Here is a 25,762-nt window from a genome sequence, read left to right as displayed (position 1 = left end):
AAATAGTTTGTGTGAAATCATTGATCAGATGTCCTTCACAGAACAAGGAACATTTTCAGCAAACCCAGCTATCACGCCTGTCCTGCAAATCAGACTCAGCAGCCTGGAGCTCAGAGGAGCAGCATGAGAGTGAAAACCACCCAATTGTAGATAAGGAAGAAAAAAATGTACGAGTAACATTTCAACAACTGGCATTTAACAATGCATATAATATGATTGTACTAACCAGCTCCTGGGTATCGAACTTAACATCTGCTGCAGAAAAAGAGCACAAGGCTCATCAAACCTTCCGTGGATAAAGCCAAAAAAGCAGAAAGTGGAAGTGAGCAGCTGCTCTGATGCACGGTGTGCAGAATCCAATGCAGAGACTTGAGATGAAACAGGTCACATTGTTTGAACTTAATGTACATATGGCAATGTACAACTTTACAGCAGTGTTTTATCACCTCAAAGCTTCATACTGCAGTTTTTCTAGGTCAAAAGTCTCCCATTGGCCATTAATTAACTTGAAGAATGTCAATGCGGATTTGTGTTATGGGGACAACAGTTACCTGGGGCTGCTTCTTCATGAAGCTTTTTGAATTTGACTGTGTATAGAGAGCTGCAGTCAAGGACATGGAGACACCTGTAAAGAGGGACAGAAGCCCAATATAGACCTGAGGTGTCATCCAACACCAGGGCTCCATGATGACAACAGAGACAGGACTTAGTATGTACTTCACCTAAGCAGGCATTCCCCCTGTGGTATAAACTAGACAAGGACAGCCTGGCCTGAATATCTTATGCTTTCTGTCTATTTTGGACTATCTTTTATTTTAGATTCATGCATATGACAAACAATCATAAAACATCCACTAGAGGTACCTTTTCCTTCATATAAAAATCAACATGGAATTCCATTGGTTTTCCTATTGTAAGTTCAATGCCCACTTGGGTCACTCTTGCTTTGGATGTAAGGCCTCATGTTACAGTAAGGAGCTTTGGATATAAACCTCCACCAAATGGCAGATAAGCATGCCAGGGAGAGCTTTCAGGCTGATTTAAGGCCTGGTGAGAGATAGAGTTCATGTCCAACTGCCCAACTGTCTTTTATCCTTTATTATCAACTTGTTTATTCCATGTCTTACACTTTTTTATTGTCTTTATTAGTTTTGGAAGCACTGACGCATTGGATGGATATTTAATCGAATTTCTAAAATGGCTGCAGAAATAAAGCATCAATAAAACCAGACATTTTCTGGCTGAAAGGCTAATTTGCCTTTTCTGTCCAAATTAAACTTTCATTCCAACGTCTGACTCATAACGCAAGACCTCTCAAATTCCTGAAGACCATGTCAGTCAAATTCTTGAAGAATTCACTGGCTGGTTTCCTTAATGGATACATAACATTTGCAATCACATCCCTGAAATGTGGAACACTGAGGGAGGATTAAGGGTCTGTGTGGCTCAGCTGGGTTTGATGTTTAACCCAGACGTTTGTTTAACCTCTTGTGCTTTCTCCCCTGGTTAACCACTAGTCACTGGCCTACCACTACAACATGACATGCACTGACTGCCATCCACTGTAGCACAAAACCTCAGAGGGAGCAAAGTGTGTCTGCTATGTGCTGAACCTTTGTGTGATTCTTTTTACGGTTCACTATCAGCTACGCTCTTCTGGGCCACAGCTAGATTAGTCGGGGCTACGTCATCTCCTCAACAACGCCATCATAGTAACTTGGACACACCATGTTGACTACCATTTAGATAGCCACGGCTGTTTGATTTAATCAAACCTTGCTATTGTGTCTATGGACAGATATGAGGCCATCATGGTGACGTGACCTCACCCTGCCACACAAAAGCTGCCTCTGTGCAGAGACTGCACACAAGCGCTGGCTGACAACACAAGGCTGGGGGATGAAAGGTCTCCTCAGTGTTTGGTGACAGTTATTACCCTCTCCACTGAAACCAAATACCTGTGGGCGCAGATAGCATTATCTTATTGTGAGGCACACTGGGGGCCAGCCTGTAATCAGGGCCCGGGCCTTGATCACCGCTCCTCCCCAGGTTTGATGCCATCCCCTCCCCCTTTGTTTCCACACCATAAAGGCATGAGGTGCTTTTTAGACATTTTTAAAAAGAATAGTTTGAGATTTGGGGAAACCTGCTTATGCGCCCTTTTGCAGAGAGTTAGATAAGAAAATTTATGAAGTCATGACATGCCCTTGTCTGCCTCTGATTCATGGTTTAAGACTAAGAGAGTCCCATCATCCTGGGGACGATAGAAAATGTGTTTGGGACGAATGGCTGAATGTATGTTTGTATGCATGTATGTATAGCTAAATCGCTTAGCAGTTGACAAACTTAACGGAGCACTGACTATAACAGAGCACATCTTCTTGTGTTATTAATACTATCACTGGCTAGTTACTTGGTGCAAGACCTACGCAAGCATGACAGGTTGACATCCTAAAGGTCCGCAGTAAACATCAATGTGGGATTTACCCTATTTTTTCCTTGATGCTACACTGAACAAAAAATCCCTGTTGAAATCGGCAGAGGGAGAGCTAGTTAGCTGTTAGTTTTTAGCAGACAGTGGGCACTAGAGTCCTGGAGTGTGTTGAGCTAATAGCTTACAGCTTACAGAGCTAATAGAGCTAACAGAGCTGACATCCAGGGTGGGAAATTAGCTCCCGTCACTGGCCAAATGCGGGTTAGCAATTTGGACAGAAGATTCTAAGACAGAGAGCATTCAACTGAGTTATACAACGGACCTGTCAGGGCAGCAATACGCCTGTGCTGCTGCTAGTCTGCCCAGAGCTTACAGTACTCCAGTGTAGTGCCGGATTTTGGGCATATGACTATTTTAGAAAAGAAAAAAAAGTTTACATGGGATTTATTTTTGATGTGATTTAACCAATCATATTCAGCGTAGTAAAGGGGTAGTTCCACCCACCAATGGTATGAGGCCAACCAACGAGTGCTAGCCAATCAGAGGCAGAGGTGGGCGGGTCTTGCCAAGAAACGTGATTGCGGTGTGGTAGCCCTGCAACTCGGCTGAAATGGAAGCAAAGTTTATTAAACCTGGCAAAGTTACAGCCTTACTTGAGAGAGGAGTTAAGAGTGAATAGCGCCGGGCATGGATAGAGGAAAATGGTGGAGATCGGAAGCCACTCAGCACTTGGTGCCACAAATTGAGGGAGTCAGGTGCTCGCTACTGCAGTATGTGTTTGAAGAAGCTACTGTACGGCAGCAGCGGGAGGAAAGTGCTTGCTCATCATGAATTAGGTGCCAGTCACAAAGCTTCAGTCTGTGCACTCTGTCATACGAGTATGTTACCGGGAACGACGGCTACAGCTGCCACTGTGGATTCAATGGCCGACCGTGTTTGCGAATTTTCACATGTGTGAAAATTCATAGCAGAACATTATTTGTCATTCACAATGGCTCAGCCACTGGTCGATCTTTTTAAAAAGCTATCTGAAGACAAAACTGCCATGACAAAGCTGTCTGTTTCAAATTGGTATGCCCGCCATTTAAAACACACATGGCCTTGCCCCTGTGTTTAGACGACATCTATCTGAAAAGCTAAAAAAAAAAAAAGAAAATTGATGAAGCTACTAATTCTCAACATGGACAAAATCATGAATGTCCTTGTTCGCTTTTTTGTTGATGACCTGGCCAAAGTAACAACACAACATCTGTAAATAAGTAATAGTGGCCATCTTCAGTTGAGCAGTTCTTTAAGGACATACATTTTACTGTATTTCCTTCCTATCTCTATAATTTATTTTCCATTACTTAATTCAGTTTTAGAAGGAAGCACTTCATAAGTTTCAAATTGTCAACTTGTCACTTTAAAGTTACTGGAGTACTGTTTATAGTTGACATTCACATGCATACTGCAATGCACATACTTCTATAGAGAAATAAACTGTGCAAAGCAAATAGTGAGACATTATACTGTGCATTTCTTCCTAAAAAAAATGGATACCCATAAGCAAGAAGCAAGAATTTTAAATAAACACTTTGTGTGTATTGTTGATTTTTTTTTTTAACCAAGATAAATGTTGCACAAAAGTACAATTGCAAAATGGTGGCTGGTAAAACAATTTTTAGTGGCTGGTAGAATTTTGAATCTACCACCCAGAAAAATTTCCAACACTGCTGACATGTAATGAAGCTAAACACACAGCAGGACTAAGAAAGTTAAGAAAGGACAGTGGTGATAAAAGTTAGTCTGGAGACCTGTTCTGTTGGCTCGTACTTGTTGCCTTTGTTGGTTGGCATTAGAAATTAAATTGGTTAGGCTTAAAATATCAGGGTATGCCCATCACAGTTAGACTCAGACTGGCCATGCCTTCACCATTCTGTGATAAAAAACAATATATGGCGTATAGTACATATGAAGCTAGCAGCCGGCTGGCTTAGCTTTGCACAAAGACAACAAGAAGAAAAGCTATCCTAGCTCTGTCCAAAGCATATCTAAATTTTAACATGTTGCAAAACTTTGTAGTGTTACTTTGGGTTATATGTCAGACTATTTCTAGGCCAGTAAAAAGTACTGGTCCCGACCAAGAAAACGACTGGTACATAACCCATATAAAACAGTGAGATGTTTTACATTTTAGGTTTTGTATAGATAAAACAAACAAGATTTAATGTGTTAATCAGTGTGCTTTAGGGGTGCTGGAAGGCAGGTTTTATTGCCTTTGAGCAAACCTTGGCTAGCTCAAGTTTTATGCCCAGCTAAACAAAGCAAGCTGACTGCTGACGTAGCTTCATACCTAACATACAGACAGGTGAGTAGCATCAATCTAACTCTTGGCACAAAAGCGAACAGGGAAAATTTCCCAAAATGTCAAACTCTTTTAAGCAAATATGAGCAACACTGTTAGCATGGTGACCCTATCAGAAAGAGCAGGCTTGGGCTAATATTTACAGGGATATTCAAAAGGTATCATGGCTTCTGATTAATTGTGCTGCACTGAAAAATTCAATAAGTCCCTGAAACTTGCAGAAGGACATATATGCCATTTACCTTTACCTTGCGTAAATGTTAAACATATTACAAACTAAACAGGGTGATTTCTGCCTCTTAAATTCAGTTGCAATTGGCGAGCCAATTTCTCACAGGGTCTGGGGTGCGATAGCTAGGTGAGCGATGGTGATTTCAACTTATTTACTGAAGCAGACACTGCTACAAAATCTCTCAAGATGATCAATATGGTATTTCACTGTCAACTCAATGCACTTACTCATTCAGCCATGGTGTGTGAAATAACAAACTGACATTGAAAAGAAGACCAAATGGGAGCTGAGAAGCAAATAAAACAGAGAGTTGCGGTTAAACGTCACAGTTTAAGAAAAAGTAAGTGGCTGTTCGTCCTATTGGGGAGGTAAGAGGTTTAGACCAGAGAATCCTGAGTAGCGCAAACCTCAGCCTTGCAGCAGGCCTGATCAGATTAACATCACCCACACCACAGTAATGGCTGATGTTTATCAATTAATAAACCAACTTTAATTGAACTGTGTCAGTGGGCAATGTAAAAACATATACAATAAAAGTATGTACAGCTCCAGAGCAGTGATTGTTATTGGTATTGTTTTTAGTACTATTGTCTCATAGCAGGAAAGTCTCAGGTCTGGTTCATTCCATGAGAAGCAAAGACATGCAAGTCTGGTCAATCAGAAACTCTAAATTGCCCACAAATATGCATGTGTTTGTGTATTTACTCAGTGATGTACTGGTGACCTCTCTAGGGTCTTTCCATCGTGTTACTCTGCAACCAGATGACTCAAGTCAACCCACTCTGTTTCTTTAGAAATTGTTCAGATTTGAAGAAGAAGTGAGAAACTAAAGCCAGCACAGTGGTTTTGGGAACTGAATTGCCAGTGATTTGCATGAGTCTCCCACTTCCCCCACTGGTTCCCGGTCTACAGAACAGGCATCTCAGCCCACAAGAATGCTCAATTTCTCAAACAGGAAATGGCTAAATGGGTGGACTTCGAAGTGACATTAATACTTGTGATTTAAATATATGCTGAAGTAGTCAACCTCTACAGCTAACTGTTGCTTGTTTAAGGACATCAACGTATCACTTAAGCAATTGGCCACGTGCTTCAGCTGTTTCAAAGGGACACTACACCTATTCTATACATGAAGATCAGTTCAGCCATCATAAAGAAGATGTCATCAGGGTTATCTCATCATGGCCTTGAGACTCAACATTCTTAAGTCTGGAGGTATGGCTTATATTACATTATAATATATTATATTATATTATATTATAAGACGTGGGCATTTACCAAGCCACTGAGTTACATTATGGGAAATCTAATGACTGAAGGTCAGGCTATCTTAGCCTCTGCTTCTTCGTTTTTGACCTTATCTTGATCTTGCCAACTTGGTGATTGCACAATACTTTTTGTCTTAAAAGTACCCCATTCAAAGTAACTACCATGTGGTCCAACACAATGCATCTTTATACAGATTGTGATTGAGGCTACATTCTCACAAAATTAGACAATTTCAGTTCCTACAATCAGGTCCCTGTCTCCATACCCAGCACACCTGTTACATGTGACCAATCACAGCTTTTACATGCATAATGCAACCATGTGAGCAAAACTTAGAAAGTTTAAGATGAGAAGTTAACAGTAACACACAGACCACCTTAAAAGAACTGCAAGCAAAGTGGATCGTACTCAATATTACAGAGAATGTGTGTGAATGGGAAAGCTTTGTCAGAAAATAGATAATCTTTTTCAGCATTTGGAGGAACTTTTGTGTTAAACTTTTTAAAATAAAATGAGCAGAAAATTATTTTTTATAAAAAAAATAAAAAAAACAGGTACATTTACATTGACTACAGTTTAGGCATTAATTCATAGCTTTAACAAACAAAGTTTTGGAGGAAATGTGGATGCAGATATAATATGTAGAATTTCCCATAAGCAGAGCCTAATTATGACTTAATTTAACAGTAGACTCTTTGGTCACACGTTATCAAAGCCATTAAGCTTTATCACAGGGAGCGCACGTTGCTAGGCACAGTAGGTTCATCACTGTGAAACTTTGCCCTGGGGAATGCTATCAAAACATAAACAAGGAAGAAAACCTTCGGAATCAAGAATGCTTTTGTCTACAACCTAAAAGCTGCTTGTTGATTGGTTTCGTTAACTCTGTCACCTCAAACTTTCGGAACAACTTTTAAAAGGTATTTGTCTCGGCTAACTAAGCAGCACATTGAGGCATCAATGGAATCCTTACCCACAGTCTGTTTGAGGACGACGGCTGCTGGCAGGCTCTGTCAGGTGCACATTAAATTCATTTTAAATCCATCAGAGAGAGCAGGTGTGTTTATACTAGGCAGGTATCCTCAGTAGCGGGCATGCAAGCTCTCACCACACTGATTACACTGAGCTAAATATGGCTTTGTGCTAACACAGACAGTAGGCAGATCAAAGTCCTGATGTCAGAGGGGAGAGGCGGAGCCTTCAGGCCGCAGGTCAGGTGTCTGCTGCGACTGTCCTGCCTCTGCTTTCTAAACAGACCCTTATTCAAAGTGTTGTAGGCTGGAGCATGTGCAGTTACACACTACTCCTATCGCTTTTTTCAAATAATCATACAAAATAATCCTCTGTAGTGAGAGTGTAATGCTAGGATAGTATACAAAGAGGGCAGCTGACAATGTTTTGGTGTCAATGTTAGAAACCATGAAACAGCACGGTCAACAGCTGCTCAACCTCAGCCATTAATAACAGGGAAACTGGGATACATTACATACTGGTAATGATTTTCAAATCTTCATGTTTATCTGAAATAGTACCAGACAAGTGGGTGAAAGTCGTGCAATCAAACTGTTATTTATGGGCAATATTATCTGCAGTAAAGCTGCAACGATTAGTTGAGTACTTGAACTTATACCATTGTCAGAAAGATAATCTGCAGTGATTTTGATAATCAATAAATAAAGTCATGATTCAAACATAAATGTCAAAAATGAGGTTGCTCTAGGTTTTCAATTCCAACTGAAAACAGTCATTCCTGCACACATTTTTTATCTGTGCATTGATTTATTCACCAAGTCATCAAGTCTTGGTGAACAAAATAAGACCAAGAATATGCTGCTTCTCTTAGTCTCACATTACAGTACATTTTATATTTCTGGGGTTTTGACTGGTAGTCAGACAAATCAAGACATCTGAAGAAGTCACCTTGGACTCTAAAGATTATACAATGAGCTCTTTTCAATGTTTCATAGACTAAATGATTAAATCTATTAATGGAGAAAATAATCCACAAATAAATCAATATAAAGTAATTGTTAGTTGCAGCCGAAAATAGCGTAATGTACTTATAATATCAAAAGTGAAAGTACTAATTATGAAAAACGGTTACTGTCAGTACATTTTCATGTAAGCAGTGCTTTGATGTTGCACTTGGGCGGAACTGGCGCTCATCTTAGCAGCTTTTTATACTGAGTATTTTATTTGCATCTGATTTCATAAGCTGATATATGCATTTAGGGCCGGATCTACTAAAGGTTTGCATGTATTAAAACGTGTGCAAACTCCTTGCACGCGCAAAAAAATGTACAAACTGATTTACTAACAGTGCGCAAAAAGGGTTGCGTCTGTCAAAAGGTGCAAAATAGTGCGTCTGCATCCAGTTAGTACGTTTGCAGCAATGAATATGCAATATGGGGCATTTACACACAATTGTGCGTGTTCTGGGTGGAGAAAATGTAAATATATTAATTTAGCACACGCAAAGTGATTTATCAAGCCTGAAAGCAATTTTGCTAATAGAAACTGCTTCTATATTTAACACGTCTCAAAGGGAGGTGCAAATGGTTTGTATGCGTAATTGCGCACACATGGCTGCGGTTATTGTTGCAAGAAGGAGACGCCGAAACAATGGAATCAATCTTCTGATGTCTTGGTATCTCCTTTTCACTTCATCCACTGTACGCCTGTTTTTTCCAACAGCATTAACTTTTTCACTGATTTTCTCCCACATGGCGTTCCTTTGCGCGACCATCAGATTCCTTTGCTACAGCTCATTGAAATTTTTATTCGCTTCCTCTATCAGCACTTCTAATTCCAAAGGGTCGAATTTCACTTTGCACTTTCGCTCTCTCAAACTCGCCATGCTGAAAAACATTGAAACACGCTAAACCCTCATTTAAATAGGCGTGTCTCCAACACGTTTGCGCCTGTTGTCATTTACGCAATCACTCTTAGTAAATTGCCCGCAAACCGCGGTTCAACCCCACATGCAAATTTCTAGATTGCGCACGCAGATTAGTACAAGCAATTTGGGATCTTAGTAGATCCGGCCCTTAGTGTAATAAAACATACATAACACCCATTTCTCTCATAGATCTAGTGGAGTAGCAGTATAAACAAATACTCAAGGACAGTACAAATGCCTCATAGCTTTACTGAAGTAGAGCAGTCTTAACTTATTAATGTACCTTACTTTTACGTCACTCCAACAGACTTCTTTTTTTAATCAGTTGAAGGAATGAGTCACACTTTTTGAAAAAGCCTTAAAAATTCTATTTTTTTGTGGTGCCTCTTTATTTTCGGGTTTTAGATGCTGACTATAAACCGCAATGTCCCTGGTTCTGATGTGGCTGGGGACGTTCGTGGAATATCTCCCTCTACCCTGTTTTCTTCTCTCAAATATTTCTATCTTGTAAAGGTAAACAATTTTTCTAATTTACTGTGTATGGGGCAGAATGCATTATTTAACAACAGCACAAAGGAGACTTGCTGTTTGGGGAATCTGAACATGTCTTCCAGATGAAAGCAAGAATTCTCGAACAACATGCTGGATTTTTCAGATTTTATTTTAAATTTGTCTTTGGGGAAAATATCCCATAGTATGTTTGACTGAAATAAATGCTAAAGTCTTCAAACTACAAAAATCCCCTTTCAGTCATGCCAGGTTGACACGTCTACACCCTGAGTAACATGGCAGAGATACATCAGAACATGATATTGGTAAGTGGCATACACACAGTATGAGCAGCACACTTGCAGTGCAGACACCTGAGATATCTCTGCACTACTTTGTGGTCGACAAAAAAAGAACAAACTTGAGCCTTGTCTCGCTGCTCAGCACAGAAAGCCCTGAGTGAGCACACAGAGGCTCGGGGGGCTTCTTTATACCTGGTATTACTTGTACCTTGCATCCACATAGTGCGTGACTGGATTGCATTCACAGGTAAGAAACATCATCTGTATACATAGTGAAATCAGATTTCAATAGGTATACAGGAGACTTCTTCCAGAGAGCTTTGAGCCCAACAGTAAATAACCCAGCTAGTTTGTACCCCATCCACCCTGACAATCTAGTTTTTGCCAGTATCTATTTGCATCGCTGTATTTGAGCCCCCCTGTGTTCTGTTTGTTTTGCATTTGCTTCCTGGTGGGTCTGCACACAAAGGTTTATTTCTGTCCATATGGAGACTTCTAACATTTACACATTGTTGTTATTGCAATGAAGTCTGACAACTTGGGGAGAACATTTTCATTATTAGACTTCTGAATGATTACACTTTATTACAAGATCCAATTTGATCAACTAGAAAGCATGTCATAATCCTAGGGCCCCCATGGATCATTGCTCTCTTCTGTTTTTCAATCTTATTGCATCTGTACTTTTGTAAAATCAAAATCTGTATAAATTCTGATATTTTCTTGTTTATCATCTTGTTTTTCTTGTTAATCATCTTGTGGCCTGTCCTTCTCCAGGTCACCACGATGGAGCGGACGTTGCATGGCTCTGGCATCACTTTGCGATGCCTCGGCCTGCTCAGTCGTCCTCCTGGATCCACATTCTTCCCTTTTATTTTATACAATCTACTTGTATCCGATAATTTGTCATTGCAATATTCTGTGATTTTGATGTGCTGTGTTGTACAAGCAATTAAAATTTAAATCTATTGCATGTCAATCATTTTATACTATGCTCTATCATTTATATTGTTTTGTTTTAAATCAACATTTAAACAAATTAGCTTAAATAAAGTTCTACTATGGTTTCGTTTCAGTATTCAGTATCCAAAATTTCACATGACACCCTGGCTTCCACTGGTAACAGGATAATCTTTCAAACCACCATCCTATCTACCTACTGCATATTTTCACATGAGAGATTTGTCAAATGTCACGTTCTCTTTTAAGACCAACTTCAGGCTGGCAAAGTTTTGAACATTACTTTGTACAAAGAAGTGGTGGCACCACAGGCACAGTAACAATTAACAACAAAGTCTGCCTGATAAGTCCCAAGAGAAAAGAGAGAGACACTACTCCGGGGCACAACATTTATACAAGCTGCAGAGATGGCTGCTGTTTTGGAACAGCGAGTGTGGCTGCTGTTTGGCGTGCTGAGAGGATTCCAGCGATTCCAGTCTTAACAAAAACTAAGTCAAGGCTTTATTGTGAGTATCAGCAGGGAATTCAGCAGCCGCCCTCCCAGGCATACAAAACCCATGCCTGAGACAGCACTACATGAACTAGTACCTGTAAGACTTCCTCTAATGCTTCCATTCTATACTAAATACAGTGTAATTACAAGGCTGACACTGTGCATATCCTCCATCATCATTAAATTAGGGGGTTTGTGAAGATGAGAAATTGGCTGGGTTCAGCTTGGAGCCAGAAGAATCCTCATGGTAATTTACATTACTCTAAATGGGAGGCCAACTCCTCTTTCATTTGTCTCTTGTTGGAGCTAAACACATATTTCTGGCTGGGACAGCCTCACAAGTGAGCCTAAAGTTTGCTGGAAGAGACACCCAGAGAGTTTAGACAAATAAGCTTTTGTTTAAAGAAATGGAATTCTTACTTTTGTATTTCTTTGCACAATAAGATCATGATTACACTTACATATCCAGTGATACCCTAACAGCATGAAGGTCCTGATATTTAAGACTATACTACTTTAAAAGACTGATACTTGAGTTATAGCACTAAACCTTTTGTTCACTAAAAGATATAACATGGAACATATTAGCATTGAAATGTTCTCAAAACGACTAGACCTATGATATAGATTTTGCTGTCTACTTACATTATCCCAAAGGTTACCAACATCGTTCAAATTCAAAGAAATTCTAATTTTATTCAAGGTAATGATTCATTCCATTTGGTCGCCTGTTGCTATAACTTTCAGCAGAGTGAGACAGTTAAGAAGTCGGTGAATGTGACTAAACTCAACTCAACGACTATGGCCACAGATGCTCTGCGACGGCCCCAACATTGGTGTGTCAGGGCTCTTTGTTTTCATTATCTTGATTGAGGGACCCCTAGTGGCAGAAAATACATACTATGCATTTAAATCACCAGGCCATGAAAAGTACATTTTTTTAAAAATTGTGTCAAATTACACAAACATACACGTATATTATGGCAGTAAAGAGCAGAGTTGAAATGTGGCAGAGGACTGTCAATGATCTGGTTGGTTAGTAGTTCAAATCTAAGGACTTACTGGACCGGCTCCCTCTACAACAGGCCAACGGGCTAATAATCAAGGCACAAAAAGCTAACAGTCTTCAGTAAAGCTGCTCTGTAGCCAGCAGATCATTGCAGCTGTAATGGGAAGTTCCCAGTTTGGAACTGTGTGTTACGGTGAAGCTTAAGCAAAGACATTAAAGTAATAATCTCTAAGATTTTCATGTAAATAAATATTTGTTAAGTCACTATCTATCGCCGAGGTAACACAATGATGATTGAGCCTATGGCCCACTGATGAAAGCGCTTGCATTTGCTGTAATACCAAAGATGTACACTGGGTGTCGGTGGCAGCTTTCCTGGAAATTATCACAAGTGGCGCACAGTTCTGATATGTTCACCCAGCAGTGGTTCATCAGCCAGAGACAGTAGGTAGTTCACATCATAATGTCCGGAATAAGTTAGCCTAATGTTAGAAAATGAATAAGTATGTGCATAACATTACTTTTATAGCAACCATCTTTTATTCAGTCAACAGTAAGTGTTATAATTACTGTCTCAGAAGACATCATTCCCTTTTCGCTTTCATGGACTGTTGTTATGGAGGTGTCGCAAAGCTGCCAACTGCCAACTGACTGACATCACACAGGCACCACACGATCTCGGCAATTGCTGCTTCCAGAAATCCTCGAGTTAAAAATTAATTCAAGTAATTGAAGTGTTACTGTTAAACAGACACACCTTTGAAAGCTTGAGGAAGTAGTCATAACAGGTTTATTTCCTTCTTTCACACCGTCACCTCCTCTGCAGAATATAGTAGGAGGATGGTGAATTGCTCCAGTCAAAGGCAGTGGCTCTGATTTACAGGTCACTTGCACAGTGAAAAGTATCTACATGGTCTCACAGAAAAGGAAGATGACTGGACTGCTCGATAGACTCCAGAGTCAGATGTACTGAGTCAACTATGACTGTAAGAATTATCTGCAATGACAGCGAGAGTAACAGATGCTTCTCACAAAATGAGTCAAAAGCAGTGACTACAAAGGTCCTGCCACTGAGCTAGAGGAGTGTTAACAACTGTGTCCAGTCTTCATAATCCACATACTCTGACAGAAAATAAAGGAACATTTCTGTGAGGTAGGAGGTAATAAAAGAGGCTCGAGATACTCAAATCCTTCCAGCTGTTCCTTCACCTTGGGCTTGTTTTCTCAGATTACAGGTTAACACTGTATTGAAGATCAAACATTAGTGTGGGATCCAAGGATCCAATGTTATTGTCGTAGGTGTTAGTGCGGGTGTAAAGCATTCAATCTCTTGTCAGATCAGTGTCAATTTGTAGGCAGAAGATCATTTTGAAAGACACTGGATAGCGGCATAATGTTGGATTTTTACAGTCAGAGCACAAGTTTCCCTCAAGTATCTGACTCTCTTCAAGTAATCCATCTTCTGAGCATCTGCAGTGGAGGAGTTTAAAGTTCTGGCTGAGTGGGACACAGTCCAAGTGATCCTGGAAGTGAAGAAGATGTGACTTCTGAGCGAACTTAAGGGTGTGTTACAACGTGGGAAACCAGAGGGCTGCCATGTTTATGCGCCTGGTCCTTTGAACGTGTTTAAGTGGGTGAGGTCAAGCGAGTGTAAATGAATTAGAAGGCCACTGTCTCCCTTTACATGTGTGCAGATCCTCCCACTAGCATAAAATAAAGCTTGTGCAGTTGAATTTCAGTCTTTGCTGCCAATACACAACCTTATCATGATTTTATTATGCTTAAAAGGTGCACTGTGTAGTTTTGGGGAGGAAATGTTAATCATCATTGATGGATTTATTATGCCTAAACAAACTAAATAAACAAACCCTCTTTGATTTCATGACTGAATAAACTCAATAAACAAACTGACCTTAAAAAGGACAGGACAGTTTCGTACTGTTTTACTTTGTGTATATGTGGCGGACCCTGCCACCTTTCCAGCTTCGAACAGTGTTCTGGGACCTTTTTTTCCTCTGAGAACAGCTTGTTTATTCAGTTGTGTAAAAAATAAATATTTCTGAGTTTGTATTATTACCTCATTATAAATTGTTAATATTGAAATCCTGAGTTTCACAGTGCCCCTTTAATTTAAGGTTTATTTAGACTACTGGCAATGTAATCCATCCAATATGGACAGTTAAAGCTGGGCAGTATATCAGTTTGCCTTTTATCCATCAGTAGAGTTGTATAAAGATTGTTTCTATCATGCACGGAGCTGTGCAATTTTTGATTCACTGATTAATCATGTAAAGCTATTAATAAGTCACATTTTTCCTCAAATGACTTCAATTAAAAACTTTCCAGTTTGATTTTATGGCCATGCAGAGTGACTCAACATCACGTGATTTTTCCAAACATGTACAATGATAAAAAATGATCATGTCTCCTGCCTGTAATATTAATCATGTTTATATCTTTTAATGACAATAACTCCATCATGTCGCATTTAATCATGCTGAGCGCTTTTTTTTAACTAAATATCCATTAATGGCCGTAACGTGATATGCGCTAGCGAGAGAGTTTCTACTAATGTTAGCATACTTCTCCTTTACCTCCTGTAGTTTTAAATGTTGCGTAGCTAATATCTCAGGCCTTCTTTGGCTGCTTTTGTACGGTATCATTTTACATTTCTGCGGGACATTACCGAGCTCTTCGTCGCTGTCGCTGAGTTCACAGAAACGTGAGAAGTTCCCACATCGGCCCTACAGGCTCAGGGAGAGGATGTCATGGCTACCGAGCAACAAGTTAATAAACCCAGTGGCCGGCAGCAGCCATTAAACAACTTCTCCCCGTGTGAAAAACACCACGGAGAGACACGGAGCAAAGCCACGGTGTGTCCATACGAGTCTACAGTTAACAACGGGCCACACTGGAAATGACTCCTCTTACCTCAAGCTCAGTCAGTGTGAAGAAATGGCAGCTTTCGGACGCATAATAATCCTCCTAGTTGATGGGAGTACTGGCAGGGTTCGGAGCTGGGCCCAACTGTCCTCTGGGATGTTATAAAGTTAGTGCTGTGGAGTAAAATGGATGAGCGGCGGTCTCCCCGTTCACAAACAGGACGACTGAGTGCACTTTCTTACAGTTGTTAGTGTTTCCCAGGACAACTCCGAGGGAGGAGTCTGCACGAGGGCTATTATAAGCCCCTCCATTGCATGTTTAGGAGTTCACTTACACACTAGAAGAAGTGCTTTCACGGAGGTGAAGTATGCCAAACCAACTTTAGTGATTTTTTTTTACAGTTTTTTTTTTTTAACTCGGGGTAAAGTTTTATTATTATGAATGTAATGTTCTAAATAAGGAGGAAGCGTCTTGGTCTGTCTTCAGCGGCAGTGTGAAGCTAGCGACAATGTGTCACCATCCTGTCTGAGTTTTTCACAATAAAAGCAGCAACTGCAAGCACGTTTTTATACACCTCATGGAGCTGACTGATGCAGGAGACTGGGTTAAAGGATGTCCTCGAACGAAGAAAATCAGAGGAAATTATTACAATAAATGTGTTGTTAAACGTTTTGTAAGGACTCATTCAAATGTCTTGTTTTCCGTTTTACTCTGTGTTGATTCTGATTCATTTTATAGGTGTATAAAGTAGCGGTCGACCGATATGTTTTTATCAGGGCCAATACCAATTATTATAAAATCAAGAAAAACTGAAAATCGTGTGACATGTTACCAATCAGATAGTGTTGTAGGCAGGACATTGTGTGAGAGGATGTCGCATCAGAGCCATCAGAGCCACTTTTCATGTACTTGACTTTACTTGAGAATTTCCTTTTTCTGATACTTCTTACCTCCACTCCACTAAATTATGAAGGCAAACATTGTACTTTTTAGTCCACTTTGATATCTTGAGTTACTAGTTACTTTACATATTGCATGCTGCATCAGTAGTGCATTTAAAATACATTTATTTTATCTTGCAATCTGATAAGAAAAAAACATTGATTCTGATCATTAGAAAGATGCTGATATCGGGCAGATAACACGCTCCCATAGCATAGAGTATAAATGTAAATATACCCTATGTATAATTTACCTTAGTACATTTATTGCCAGAAAATTACTTTTCATACTGAAGTATACTTAATATCAGATACTTAAAGACTTACTCAAGAACTGCTTGAGTGACTTTCATTCTTGCAAAAGTAATAGGCTGTTTTAACAGGATATCCTTGCTTTTACTCAAGTGTGTCTTTTTGGTACTTTTTACAACACAAGGCAGGCCCAGAGTGGCCTAGCTAGCAAACTAGACCTCCCCACAAGCGGTAGCCATCAGTTTCATTAAAACTTTGCTTTTATTTTGAAGGCAAAGCTCAAAGCCATAAAACACCTTACTTCCAAATGCTGTTCAATTCACTGAGTTCTTACCATGTTTCTTCAAACTAATAAAGCAGACAGAAGTATAAATAAAGTGCTAGTGCAGTGTGTTCACTTTTAGCTGTAGTTTTATTGAGCTATAATCACCTTGATGAGCTGTTCAGGCTCATGCTGACATGTAGCCACAGCACCAGCGCTGTAATTTCTCCACCACTGCATCTGCTAACTACTATTCTGAAAGAGCAACTATATATCACGTCATGTAGGAATGTTACACTATAGTAATACTATATCAGAATCAAAATGCATTAACTTGTAAGGTCACTAAATCCACTATTCAGTACAGATACTGAGATTTAATATCATATGAAATACCACAGTGATTGCATCCAGTATGATAAGGTCACTGATTACAGCAGATATATGAATCTGTAGGGATAGACTGTCTTTACTTTCTTTCTTTCTTTTTCAGGTCAGTAAAGCATCACGTCCATGTGTTGGGCCGGGTCAAACTGTAACCAACTGTCATCATCAAAGTGTGAATCACAGATTCACACTTTGATGAATCTGAACGGATTGTCTGATTGTGCAAACCTCAGGTGTTTGTACCGCTCTCTGGGGAGGTTTCACTGCTGTCTCATCGTGACTGCAAATACAGTGCCTGTCACCTTTTTAGGCGCAGGAAAAAACAACTCTTGTGGTTTGAACTGCCCTCTGCTGGTTCACAAGGCCTTCTGCAGAGATCTCTGAAAGCAGAGACACACTGTATAGATCCAGGGATGTGGTTTGAAGTAAAGGTAGCCGAACTCTCTTGAGGCATTTGCAGCATAGATTTGAACTGGTGGCACAAGATATCTGTAACATAGTGCTGAACTGAAAATATCTTTGCTCTAAAAGGCTCTGCTTGTGGATGTTTGCCTTGAAGGAATCCCGTCCTTTCTATTTATCACACAGACTCATAAAATATTGAAAAAGCAGACTCGAGTAGAGAACTGTACCTCACGACAGCAGCGTGTGTGCTTGACGAAAATGTTTTCCTCATATTCAGAAATGATTCCCTACCTGTGATAAGCACTGTTTAGCATTCAAATGCCTCTATTCCTCAGCAGCCGTCGTGTGAAATGTGTTCTATTCTGCGTCGATGGAAATAAATTGTACAAAGAGTAGACCTTGTGTGTTTGTTGCACTCACATACACTTATAAAAGATGCAGTGTTTAGAATGACCTTACTTCTCATCAGGTTTTTATGTATAAGGGTATGTGTGAGTTCAAAAGCAGGAAAGATTAATTTGCCAGCTCAATACCTTCCATTATTTCCTTTCAGAAATCAATGAAATTTCATTAGAGCCTGTAAAGACAAACACATATTCAAACGTATAGCACACAAGACAGGGATGTGTTTAAAATCCTTGCTTTCCAGAGTGCATATTCATCTGACCGGCTTCTTTTTGAGTGACATGAATTACACAGAGCTTTTATTATGTGGCTATGAGAAATAAAAGCATCCAGTGGTTTTCAGCTTAGCGTCACAGGCATGTGAGCCCACAGTTCCCGATGAAATCACTGTTAATAATGTCAGATCGTCTCCTTGGGCTAGAAAGAGGGAGTTTTGTGTGATGACTGCACATCCTAAAAGATTGCAACCGCTGCATTTAGATCCTTTTCTCAGCCAACTAGGAGTCCACACATTGATGGTTGGTCACATGTCAGAGCAGACTGACCTATCAGAGTCAGAGAGATATTTCTGAGGAGGTGTGAGTCCGTCTCACTCTGTTCTCAGCATAGCTTATCTGCTGTTTTGGATCATAACTGTGACAAAAGCATTACTGATGAATCACACTAGTGTCTGGCTGGCTTTTCCAAATAAATGCCTGTTGCCAGAGAGAGAAAAGTACAATAAATACCCTGATTTGTGCCGTGGTGCGTCTTCAGCTGCAGCAGACAGAACATAGAGACTTAGATTAAGCCTGATGGATAGAAGAGTATGAGATAAATATTGGATTTTTCTTATTCTAAAATGAAATTTCTGCCCATTTGAGGGACAGTGGTTATTGCTTTTTCGTTTTCCTGCAAACACAAAAATGAAAATGCGGATGAATTTGAAAAGATTAAAATATATATTATGTCACTGGCTGACTAAACTACACATATTGGGACCTTGAGATTGTGCAAATGTCTAACACTGAACCTGTTTTTCCAAAAGTGATAACATGACTTTTAGTGAATCTAACATCCAACAGAAACTCAAGATGTACTCTACAGCAAACTGTATTACTGTCTTTAAAGCTCAACTTTCTGCAAAACAAGCTGGTATGTGGTACCTCATCAAACACATGCTCACGGTGTTACAAACACACCAGGTGTATACCTTTTCCATCACCGTATGTGAAATTGAAGCACAGAAAGGTTGTTTCGGAGGCTCAGCGGGCAGCCCGGCCTTCCTCCCATCTCAAGCATCTGAGCTCGGGGCTTTGTGTCTCTCCTCCACCTGTAACCAGCTGAGGGGTTAGATAAATGGCAGGTGGTATTGAAAAGAGTCCCCATTCACCGCCATGCTGAGCTGCACTTAGACACATTATTGCAGTCTGAAGGAGGACTGGAGGGACGTGTGGGGAATGCTGAAGCAGGGCGGTCTGCAGACTGCCAGAACATGAGCGAGACGGGGAAACAAGCATGACACAAAGAAGTACATAGCTGCCTTTGTGCAGCGATAAAAGGAGGTTTTGTAAGTTGGAGGACTTGGATGGAAGAGGATGGAAGAGATAGGGCTGAAAAAAACCCAGCCAGAGTAAACACTTGGATAGAGAGACAAAAACACACTAGTTGCAAGAGGGGAGAGGAGGGAGAGAGAGGGAGAAGGAGCGAGAGGCATATCATTTGGCTGAAGTGCCTTCAGAGTGCCGCATACGCTGTCTCACAATTCAGTGGAAAGCTTCTTACACTCTGCAGCACTGTCCACATTTCCTCTCACTCTGTCTGGGCCGCAAGGATTTAGTTGTTTTGCCTCATTCAAAGCTGCACTGGGAAACTTGAAGCCCAAAATGGCAGCAAGTGGCAAATGCTTGAAAGGGTTTGAACCTCAATACCCAAATTATGTAACATTTGTACATAAACTGTTCCTAATAAACAACATTCTGGCCAGTCTGCAATCACTGCTTAAAGGTGCAATATGTAGGAACTGGCACAAATAGAGAGCAGCATATCAATAGAGTAACCGCTAACTGCTGCTAACTGTAGCTGCACTTAGCTTGTTAGCTCAGGTATCCGTGTAGCTAGCAGGTCGGACTGGGAGCTCAAGGACCTGTGTAACACAATACACAGATATCATGATATTCAAACAGCTACAATTCAATCTCACCCCAGGCTCCAATTCTGATGCTTTTGATCATATTACATGACCTTCATCCAGTGTCTTGAGGTGAGATTGTTTTCCCCATGGCTGTTCCAAAGGTCAAGAATGAACTGTGAATGTCACCAGAATAACAAACCTAGAAACACTGTCAGTCACAATCAGCAATGATGAGATGCTCTCGTTTGCATCTTCAGCGTCTTGGAGCACTCACTTTTTATTTCCAGTATAAAATGACCCATAAACGGCAGCAGATGTCACTTTATTTTCATATGTGAAGTTAATGTCTTACTGTGAAATTAACTGATTATTTTTATGATTATTATTATCTTGGACTCTCTTGGCCTTCTCACAATTTAAGTCCAAGTCCAAACAGAAGATATAAAAAAAGATTTCTTCTGCCTACTCCACTCTGCTGCTTCCAGTTGGCATGGATTGAGACAACACAAAAAGGCTTTAGGTTCTTTTTCTTGTTTTACTTTTTTCCTAACAGCTTAGTTTTAAGCAGGAATACTTGGATTTTTTGGCCTCTTGGGGGCAGCAGATGAAAAATCTAAATTTCATTAGCACCTTTTAAGACTTTTAAGGCAAACGCAGCCAGCAGACACAGAACAACATCAACATTCATTTGGAGTCGTGTCAAATATTCACTATTCACTGACCCTTATAGCTTCGAAATGCATGACTGTGTTCACCAGCTGGCTGCTGTCAGTCTGCCATTGTGTCAATACACATTTGATCCACTGTTACAATAAATATAACTTTAATAACTGAGTGTGCAGTTTTAAAGGTGCAATACGTAAGAACTGGCCAACTTGATTCAATTCATACTCCCAACCAACGGGGGCATCATATCACCAGAGCAACTGCTAACTGCTGCTGACTGTATTCCGTTTACACATCCATGACTGTAGCTACTGTTAGCTTGTTAGCTCAGTTAGCCGTGCAGCTAGCCGGTGCAAGGACTGTTGGTGTTCACACTGCTAGCACAGGAGCTTTGGACTGCTGGGAGAAAGAGGTTTTCAGGCCTGTGGCTAACTGGTTAGCATGCTAACTTGAAGAGATATCTCTTCAACACAATACATAGACGTCTTTGATAAAATGTTTCTGACATGTTGTTTCTTCACATCCTGTCGATAATGTTAACTGATGTTTGAATGTTTTAAACTCAAATTCTTACACATTGCTCCTTTAAGTTAACTGAAACTATCTATTCTGTATCTTCCTCTCTTTATGTAAATATTTCTCTTCATCTAAAACAAAAAATACAAAACACAACACAAAATTCCCTGACTGTTTTTCTTTGATGTGTCTGATCATTGTTATCTCAGCAAAGTTGGTACATGCTCAGCATAAAAAGTTCCAACACTATAAAGATCAAAAAGATCTCTGAAAGGCTTCCTCTGGGTTGAAGCTGTCTGTTTTCTCGGCAACACAGTTCACTCAACTGCCACCCGCTGTTTGTTTTAGCAGAGTGTTTTACATGCTAACCCTACAGTTACAACAATTCCCAGGCAATTTCATACAAATTCTCCCTAACTGTCAGCTTTGAATTGACTCTGGATGTGTTATTTTTCCAGCAGTTCCTCATTCTTTTTTCATCTCGGCTTGTAAAAATGTCCCACAGCATCAAATGCACCTCAGAATTATCTTGATACCGTGGAGTATAATTGCACAGCTATCGGTGCACCAGTCACGCTGCTGTCATTCAACTGTTTGGATTGGGTAACATCCAACATTGCCATCCCACTGCCAATATGTGCTCTTATAAATGGTGATATTCTGTGATTTTTTTAAAACTGCGAACAAATCCCATGAAACACCAGAACTAACAATGAATTGATCCAACTAACAAGCAGCTCCTGTGCGACCAAAACCTGATATAGCTTATTCTTCTGTGCCATAGAGCTCCATTTCTGTCCAACAACGATTAAAAAGTAAGGAACGAGCCAAACTGTTGGGTAACATGTTCCTTCACTATGAGAAAAACGAACACTTTATTTTAAGACGGTACCACACACATACCTATGAGAGCACACACATGTATTAATCTGCTGCTGAAAATAGTCCCAAAGCAAACACACAGTTTAATCCTTCTTCAGTACCATTTCTAACTTTAGTTTAAATTTCCAGGTGTTTTAGACAATCATTTAATTTTGGTTTTGGTCTTTGGTTTTTAAGGTATTTGTTGACAAAAAGAAAAATGTAGAAAAAGGTTCTCCTTAAAGGGTAACTCCACCAATTTTACACATCAAAGTGTGTTTACAGGTCTTGGGGAGTAGTACTGCATGAGGAAAAAGGTGGTATAAAGCCTTCTGTGGCTCCAGAGGAAGCTGCATGTAGTCTGACAGATTGCCTCCGGTGATGTCACCCAGTGGCTGTTGCATTGTGGGTTAATGTAGGCGCCAGGTTTTCAAAAGGAAGAAGAATGTGTGAAAAAAAGTCATTTCTCTGGTGTCCAACAGCGTTATAGGAATGCAATGCAGACCAGTGGACTGCTTTCAAAACCTGGAGCCTGCATTACCCACAATGCAACATAGCCACTGAGTGACTTTACTGGAGGAAGTTTATCAGGTTACATACAGCTTCCTCTGGAGCCACAAAAGGCTTTACACTACTTTTTCCACATATGTAGTTTTACTCCCAAAGACCTGTCAACACATTTTAAAGTGTAAAATTGGTGGAGGTACCCTTTAATCTTTAAGGTCCAGTGGGTAAGATTTAGTGGCATCTAGTGATGAGGTTGCAGACTGCAACCAACTGAATAGCCCTAAACTAACCCTCCTTTTTTGAGTGTGGAGGAGAACCAGAGGTTGCCACAAAAAAATGAAAACATGAAAGGCCCTCTTTGGTGCCAGTGTTTGGTTTGTCCATTCTAGGCTACTGTAGAAACATGGCGGGGCAAAATGCCAACATATAGATATAAAGGGCTAATTCTAAGGTGACAAATACACGATGATTCTTAGTTTCAGGTGATTACACACTAATATAAAACAAAAATAAGAATATAATATTCTAAACCTGCCAATAGATCACCCTAAATCCTACACACTGGACCTTTAAGACTGATGTCTGACCTGCTCACAGTATGACCTCTTATTAAATGCATATAACCATAAACTATAAACTGGCTGAGTATTGGAATATAACTGTGATCAAGAAAACGTTTTTGACACTAATGTATTTGCTGGAAACTGTATTATATTAAACATAAAAAAACCCTGACATTTTTTATAATGTTGGCAGTTTCAATTAACATAAAGTAAAAACATTTTCCAGCAGGAGAGAGAGAGAGACAGAGAGAGAGAGAGAGAGCAAGAGACCTTTTACTGTCAGCGAAAGGTCACAATTCAGATGTCTGTGAGATAGATCGATAATGTTTGTCTAATTAACAGCATTTATGAATAATTTCAGTCCCTGTCATGTCCACAAGATGTCAGTGTGTGTGGTGCTGCAGGTCAGTAAGTCCACTTGATCCCATCAGCTGGGATTTACGCTCTTTGTGGAGTCTAAACACACCACAATACAAATCACTGTCACACAGACTCTGCATGGATGTGTGTGTGAGTGTGCGGTCCACAAATCACCCTGAATGGTAAAAGACCATTGCCAGGACTAAGAATAGAGCATTTGAATGACCTGTGATTGAATTTGGCCTCACACAGCCTGACTTCAGGTCATGGTTAACCAGCCCGTGTCTTCATCTAAGTCTACATGTACTTATCCATGTATGTATCCACGCATGCACTGCTGGATGCACGCCAGAGACCAGGTCAGCTGATTTAAGCCGAGCCGGCGTGTCCAACCAGATGAGAGAGATTTGGGGAGGTCTGGCCCACGCTGCCTCCCACCCACCTCCACATCCTACCTCCATTCACTAAAGCCCAGCAGATTAACTCCCTCAGATCTCTCCTCTTTAATTAGGAGCAAACAGGAGGATTGATGGCAGAGCGACTTCACAGGGAAAACTCAAAAGAAGCACAGTTTGGGGAGTAAACAGACAGGGCCTGACTTATTGTCGCTGGCACGTAATTACCATAATAATTACTACGTCATAAAGTTAATCACTTACTTTAAAAGAATAAAAATTTGGATTGTATTTCACATTTTTAACAACAACACAACAAAACATCCAGGATGGTTGACTTGCCTTAGCCCAAAGATCCACCATGCTGCTCCAAAAATGTTTATAGAAAACAAATATCCATCGACTCCATTAAGTCAGCAGAATAAAAATAGTACAAACTGTGTAGTGGTAATTGTACTAGCAGGGTTGTGCTTGCTGTGTCTCTCCTCTGCCTTATTATCTTAGAGTTATTTTGTGCCCACATACAGAAGATGAGGCAGAAAGAAAGAAAGAAAGAAAGAAAGAGAACTGAAAGTTGATACAGAAACCCTGAGGGGCTTTTAAACAATATTTCAGATAAATCTGACTTAAAGCAAACAACACCGAGACGTGTCAAGTGGTCATGTTAACAAGAACAGAAAATAAAGTAAATAACCCGAGTCAACATAGCCCACGCTATATTTGATATCTACATGCACTTCACTGACTCTGTACAGTAAGTTTTAAATCCCTGATCATCATTTAGCAGCTAATTGAAAGGATGTCAGGGGTCAGAGGAGACAAACATTCATATGACCTCTGAGTTCACTGGTTGAAAACACTAAAGTTAAGCAGCACACTGTCGTTTCAAGTAAGACCAGTAAGAAATAAGACACAGAGTGGGTTTTTATCGCTTTTCCCCAGAATCCTCCCCCTGGATGCTATTAATTTCCTTGATGTTTGCATGAGACGCCTCTGCGCCATTGCAGGGATTGTGCAGGGCCGGGCCCCTCCTCCTGAGGCAGGCCTAGCAGGCTCCATCAACTGTAATCCCGATGTGTTCGCCAGAGGACGAAGCTCTGCGCATGGAGGGCAGAGACATCAGGGCGGTTAGCATGTTAGCAGCCAAACGCTAACTTTCCCTCTCAAGATCGCCTACGTCACCACATGTGTGCGATTTCACTCTTTATCACTAATATTGATGTGCAGGATGTGACTGTTGGGCCTGGATGCTGGATTATTCAGATGGAGGGGTTCAAAAATGTCATGATGGTGTAATGATGAGCTGCAGCGCGTGATTGGTGGGCAGTGTGTCTGGATGGATGGGTGAAGGCGGGGCTTGTAGGAGGGGTTAAATGGAGACTGGTGAAGACAGAGTATGGGGGCTAAATTTAGCCAATGGCTCTGCTGGGGTGGAGCTAATCCTCTTTGCACTCGAATTATCTGGCCTTCGGATTAGAGAGCTTTGCCTCTATGCAAGACATCTACTCTCTATAATGATGTCCCATAGCAGGCCATACCATGTCCCCAGGTGGGGGTGGATGAATTGGCAGACTGGCTGCTGTAATAAATGATGAATTTGTTCAAATGGGCCAAAATCATTCAGTGGGGAGACTTTATGATAACTATCTTTGATAATTGATAAATGCATAGTAAATTAAACTTTAACTATAAGTTATGCCACTGATTTCAGATACTTTAATGCTTTATAAACCATTTATTAATCATTTACGAAGTATTATAAACATCAGTTGCAACTTTAAAAAAAACAATTGTCAAATGAAATTCAGTTTG

General features: G+C 40.3%; 1 protein-coding gene across 1 annotated transcript in view; it reads right to left on the bottom strand.

Annotated features, from left to right (window-relative positions):
• LOC140994660 (A-kinase anchor protein 13) overlaps window positions 1-15,553 on the bottom strand; it is a 122,166-nt gene extending 106,613 nt beyond the window's left edge. Inside the window, 1 exon segment of the mRNA XM_073464396.1 lies at window positions 15,366-15,553. The gene's annotated coding sequence lies outside the window, so the exon portion shown is untranslated.
• Between the last annotated feature and the right edge of the window lie 10,209 nt (window positions 15,554-25,762).

Source organism: Pagrus major, chromosome 4 (genome assembly GCF_040436345.1).
Source record: "Pagrus major chromosome 4, Pma_NU_1.0".
Taxonomy (NCBI): domain Eukaryota; kingdom Metazoa; phylum Chordata; class Actinopteri; order Spariformes; family Sparidae; genus Pagrus; species Pagrus major.
This window is presented reverse-complemented; position numbering and strand designations above follow the sequence as displayed.